The following is a 6,390-nucleotide window of genomic DNA, read 5'->3' as shown; positions in this document are numbered from 1 at the left end:
GCATGGGGCAGCCTAGGAGAGCGCGGGGCCCGGGGACAGCTCCAGCAGCTCCTCGGTGCTTCCCCGGCATCTCAGCCCATCCGTCAGTACTGGCGTGAAGATCCGCCATTGCCAAGTGGAGCCAGCAGCTGACCGCCCTGCCTGCACCTCAGGAGCGGCGGTTTCATCCCCATGCCCCGAGGAGGTGAGGGTGGAGGGCAGAGCAGCTCTCCCTGCCATTACAGGGCACGGCCGGTCCCAACTGAGGCGAGGGCCTGAATTTCCCACACACAGGCATTTCCCAGAGGAGCTCTGGGTGTGTGTAGTACTTTGGTGCAGTCCCGGCCATTTCCAGTTTTGGAAACAGTAACATTTTTTTTATACGTTTCCTAGCCCTGATGTGACTTGGTGCTGCATTTCCAGATGTCTAGCTGCTGTTCCTGCAAAGGGCAGCCTTGCTGTGAACCAGCCCTTCAGTACTCACACCTTCTGTCAAGGAGTGATCCCTTAAACCCACAGTCCCTGAAGGACCTCTCAGAGACCCTTCCAGTGAGGAGGGGAGGAAAGAAGATGGGTTTTCCGGGTTAGGATGGCATTTGTCTTCCCCCCAGCTTAGTGAAGTGGCTCCTGCTTGGGTGCTGCAGGTGGTGGTGTCTCTACTCAGCTGCTGTCAGCTTAGTGGATCCTGGGCCCCTCAGCCACCCCTGCCTCAGCCCAGGCTCTGCCCTCAAGCGGGTCTGGGTGTCCGTCCTGACGCGCTTCAGTATTGGCCTGGCCCTCAGAAGCGGACTGACACAAAAAGCTTGCCCTCGGCTGAATCCCTCCTCTTCCTGCTGCCAGTCACGGTGCTGTGGTCCCTCTTACCTGGCACAGCTCACACAGCACTGCTGCCTGCTCATTTTTCATCAAGAGAAAACTGTGACAGCCCCTGCATTCAAATCTGGAAAACAGGCTGAGAGACTTCCCCAGGGAGCTCCTAAGGGGCTGGCAGTGGGAGGGGTATGGAGAGCCCCAGGCCAGGTGGCTGGAGGGCCCTTACCAGCACTGGGGGCTGCAGGACCTGGTGCTCACTGCCATGCTCCATCTTTATGCTTCTGCCCCTCTCCACGTGGACAGGGATTCAGAGCCCCTGCTTTGTCACCGCACCACCCTCTTTTGGATTCTTGTCCCTTACTCCCTATAAACTGCCCCCCTGTGTCACCCTGCCCTGGTCCTTGCTGCTCTCATCTGTAGCAACTCTGCACCAACCCACTGGCTGACCAAGTAACTGCTGGCTGATTCAAGTAACTCATACACAGTTCAACTGCAGTCCAAGAAAGAAACACAGGGCACTTGTACCCCTGCCTCTGAGGCAGGGCCCTTCCCCAGGATGAAAAGTGGTATGCATTTATCAACCCAAGGCACGTATTATGGCATTTCCATCCTGGTGAGGGGGGAAGTTAAGGGAGGCACTATTCAATCACAGACCTACAGTACTGTCCCAGTGTCATGGGCAGCCTGTACAGCCTCTGTGGAAGTGCTGAGGGGTCTTTGGTGAGGGGGAGAAGGGTATAATTTGCAACATGCAGCATTCCTTTCCACTGTTTGAATTGCAGGTTCAGGACTGACACAGTAGAGAACAAAGTCTCCTCTGTCTCCTGAAGGACTCTGCAGCATTGGGTATTCCCTGAAATTTCCCTTGCCAGTTAAAATGTTCAGGCATTACTTATGTGGTGCCATCTGCACCAATAGCTTGTGACTGAGCCCTTGCTGTGCTGTACCTTACAGCTGAGTTGCTTGACCTTAGCTAGTGGTTTGGAATAAGGCAGCAAGGATGGACACAGTGAGAAAATAGAAATGAGCTGCCCTAGGGGAATAAATCATCCTCATCCTTTTCAAAAATAGGTATCCGCATACCCTTGGGAATCTTCTTGCCTTGTCAAAGAAGCTAACCCCAGAACAAAAGCTCCCAGATGGATTCAGCCCAGGGGTTACAGATTGAGGAATGATCCAAGAAGTGGATTCGTCATTGCCTGAGGGCAGGACAGCATCTTCCTTCCTGCCTACATAGCACTAAGTGCATAAACAGCATCAGAAATCAGGTCTGATCCAGCCTGCACAGCCACTGCCCATGTCAGGACCAGCAGTGGCACACAGAGCTCAACAGGAGAATCAGCAGATTATCTGGCTAATTACATCCTGTTCTCGCCAAATGAAGTGAGTTTCCAAGATGTTGCCCTGGTAAATTGGCAAGAGCAGGAGAAGACAAATAAAGGTAACTGATAATGAACTGAACTCAAAATCAGTCTGATAAATATTCCTTGGGCTTCAGACACACACTTGTCTTTGGTTGCACAGGGGACTTGCCGGCGAGTAGCATCCAGCCCAAAAATTTTTTGAAAGCAATGTAATTCCAGGGGAGCTTTTAAAATTTGTATCAGCTCAAGAAAATTGAAATTAGGCTGGACTGGGTTAGACTGGAGGTACATTAATCCCACTATCCCACAGTGGCTGAGCAAGGGGGTGGGAAGACCAATACACTGTGGCTTTTCCTTACTTCTTCATCCTTGGATATCCCTGAACAGAGAATCATGTAGCAGCATCCACCAGCTCTGGGAACAATGAGTGTGGTGGGGATGCTCTGCTTTCTAGGGCATCCTCCTGGTCCCTGTTCCTACATTTTTAACACTTCTCTCCTGTTTGTTGTCCTCTGTGAGCATTTGGTTGCTCCCTGACTTTCCTACCTGTGTAGACAATGGCTCATGAGGGATTACTAAGCCTTGGCAGGCATCTCCAGATTTGGTCCAATTTTAGACAGCTTTGGGGCATCCCATTCATCAGGGCTGAATGGGCCTTGTGTCAGGGGGCTCCCAGGGTGGTGAGACTTGCCATGAGGAGGTCTGCATGGAGGAACCATGTATCTATCACAGGGTTGATTTCCCCTCACATGTTCTGCCTGGCGACCAGCAGATCTGATTGCCCTTGGAGCACCCTTGGTGCCTCGGCAGAGCTATGGGATGTATATCATCTGAACTCCAGGTCAGGGGTGTGATTCGTGCCTAAATTAACTCAGCTCTTCCTGGCCCATACTGTGCTGGCAGGATTTGGTTGAGGGTATCCCTACACAGTGTCAGAGGTGACAGGGGTAGGCCATGAACCCCAGTGCAGGGTGTCTGGGCTCAGGGGGCTGTCCTGAACTACCCAGCACAGCTGATGTGCACTTGTCAGGGGCAGAGAAGGGTCTGCCCGCCCCTGGTAGAAAAGGTAGGCAACAGCCAGGATGTGCTTACCTTGTCCAGCCCTACTACATGCCTGAATGGCTCTGTGCCTGACACAAGATTTACCTGAGCACTGAACTCCCTTTATCCTGCAGATAAAAAGAAAACTGCAGACCACACGTCAGCAAACGTGAAAGCCAGACAGGCTCTTCATCCTGACCATTCCATATCACTCCCTCCCACACCCTGGGCTTTGGTCAAGCTGAAAGCAGGGACACTGACTCATAGGCTACTCCTCCACTCTGCTCATTTGAACCTCTCCTGTCCTCCTCAGGAGAGGGTTTCTGCCAGATGAACTGCTGGGCTTCCTTTGCTTTGGCATCCTGCTGCTTCTGGGTTGGCAGCCTTGAGAAGGGGACCCAAAAACAATAAGCCACCCTGTCTGCATACCCCTGGGTTTCCACTTGCCCTGGGGTGCCACTTGCAGGACCCTCTGGTGGCCTTTTCCACCAGTGTGATGCTGGGCACAGCATCATTCACCTGCTGTCAGGGAGGATGCACTGCTGCTGCCTGAGCTCTGGGCTGCCCTGTAGCACAGCTGCCCTGGGTTTCATGTTGCCCCTGTGTTAGATGGGAATTGCAGTGAGACAGGTGGCTGCTCCCCCATCACTTCCTCAGATATCAAAATAGGGAGACGGGGCAGGAAGGGAGTGTGTGTGTCCCAGTACAAGGAGCAGAGCATTCATAGAATAGAGTGCAGCAGCAGGCTGTGCTGGAGGATGCTTATTCCATGCTGCTGGGTACCACGTAGGTATGCCAAGTTGAGCAGGTTCTTGTGGGTGGTCTTCTGGAGCGACAGCCCCACTGCTTAGAGAAAGGTCATCTATGTGACTGCCACTGACCACCCCTGCCTGGAGCTTAGGCACCTGAAATGAGAGGAGAGGCAGGGAAAGCACAGCTAAGCCTACAGTAAACCTCTCTCTAATTTACTTCTTCCTCAGGGCTTTTCCTGACCCAAGCTCTCTCCTCACAGACACAGACTGGACTGTAGGCTATATTGCCCTGGATATTTTAGCTGAGTTTGTGGTCCTTGGTAAGCCTTGCTCCAGTTTCTCCCCCTTGTGATGGTTTTATTCTCTTCCTATGACCTCAGCAAGCAACAGCTACTTCCAGACTCCTCAAGTAGCTCTTGGATAAAGTCTGTGTGATGGGATGCACCTTTCAGGACACTGCTTTCATCATCCCTCACCAGCTGCTTTCCCAAGGAGAAACACCAGGCCTAGAGCAATGGTGATCACGTCCAGGTAACAGACATGGTCTTGCCCAGGTAACCACCATTCAGATTCAAGGGCATGATTGTGCTGCTCTTCTGCTATTGCTGCTAATGCTCTGGCTCCATCCTTTGCTGATTCATCTCTCTGGTCACTTTCAGAGACTGATGAGGCTTTTGGCATGGCAGGTGCAGGCTCCTCAGTCAGCTCAGTTAGCTCTGTGCTGAGAGGTGGAAATGAGTCAGTGGTCATCTGGGCTTGACATGTGCTCCAGCCCCTGGGGAGGGCAGCCCCTGGAGGCAGCCACCCTGCGTGACCCCAGAAGCTGCTCAAGGCTGAAGAGCAAAACACATTTCTCATCAGGGACAGTGCTGGAGCAGGGATCCAGCACTCGAGTCATGTGGTGACTGCGTGAGCATAAGCATGCAGGAGAGAATTTTCTCCCTGAGTAAGGCTCATGAGTCTGATACTTCCCTTGCCCTTTCTATGTTCCTTATTCACATACAACTTTTTGCAACACTGCTACACTGGTAACACCTCCCTCTCTGGGACTCCTCACCTTCAAAGCTGACAGTCCAGGATCTAACCTCAGTTTTGCACTCCCATTTGGCCCAGCACTGAGCCATAAGATGGCAACCTACAAGCAGATTTTTTTCCCAGGTGTCCAAGGGAGGAGGTAGCTCCTGTTTTCCCAGCTGTTTCAGCTTTGATCCATGTAGATTCCTGTAGCAGAAGATGCTGGGAATGACCCTTCTCAAGCAGGTATAAGGGTTGCCCAGAGCAGTTTACATTTCAGTAAAAATGTTTTCTGCAGGAAGGGATGAGTGGACTGAGACAGAGACAAAAAGACATCTCCTTTGGCAAGAAAACGGGCTGAGCAAGACATGGGGCTGCATAACCGCAGCCTTGGGACTGTGTGGATGGGCAGGAAAATGCCATGATGCAGAGGGTTACAGGGACAGCACCTGGTGTCACTTGCATCGTGAGAAGTGAACTCAGGGCTGCCAGGGGCAAGGAGGGAATTCCCAGGCCCTGGACAGCCAGCAAAAATACCCAGGAGAAGAATGGCTGGCCACTCTAACCCAGAGCCTCATTTCCAGCTCCCTGGCTGTCTCCGGCCTATCCCTCCACTCCCTCCCACCTAGGGATCTTATGCCACCAACACAGAGCAGCCGCCAGCAGGTATTGTTGCTCTGTTCCTGCTCCCTTGCTCCAAGATGGGGCTGCTCCTCTCTCCTGTGTGAGGGCAGAGGGCAGGATTATTCCTCATCCCTCATTTTGGCCACGGGAGGTAAAAGGGCTCTTGCAGCATCCCCTCCCGGAGCAGTCCCAACTCTGCCTGGAGGAGAGGCTGAAGGAGGAGTTGTCCATCTGCTGCAGGAACCAGGTGCATCATTTCAGGAAGGAGGCAGCCCTGCTTCCCACTGCCTGATCTGCCAGAAGCAAGAGGGAGCTTTGATCAAGACACAGCTATCTGTGCTCTGATCACTGCCTTTCCTGCAAGGGCCCTGTTCAGAGAAGAGGGCACATTTCCTTTAACCGTTCATTTCCTGTGAGCCTGGAGATCCACAAGAAAGGCACATTTATCAGAGCTCTCAGCCCAAAGTGCCCCACATTCCAGGGATGGCTGGGAACTGAGTGATACTCAGTAGCTGTGCCATTTCAAGGATCCTTTCAGTTGCTCATGCATCCAGAGTTTCATTTTAGAAAAGCTTTGTCTTGGGGCTGCCTTCAGATCTAATTAATAAAGAGAGAAGGGGAACTTTCTCAGGGGAACATCAAAGCTGGTGGGATATCACATTATCTTGACAGATGTTGTACACTACAGATCTGATTGCTGAACTTATGTTTCCCATGGACTCATTCCAACACTTCAATTTGTCAGGGATATATTTCAAACTTTATATGCACATGGTTGCAGAAAAGTAGAAGGAAGTAATTGA

This window comes from Pezoporus flaviventris, unplaced genomic scaffold (assembly GCF_033815535.1).
Source record: "Pezoporus flaviventris isolate CSIRO_AGI_PZ_B2104156 unplaced genomic scaffold, CSIRO_AGI_Pfla_v1 ptg000013l, whole genome shotgun sequence".
NCBI lineage: Eukaryota > Metazoa > Chordata > Aves > Psittaciformes > Psittacidae > Pezoporus > Pezoporus flaviventris.
This window is presented reverse-complemented; position numbering follows the sequence as displayed.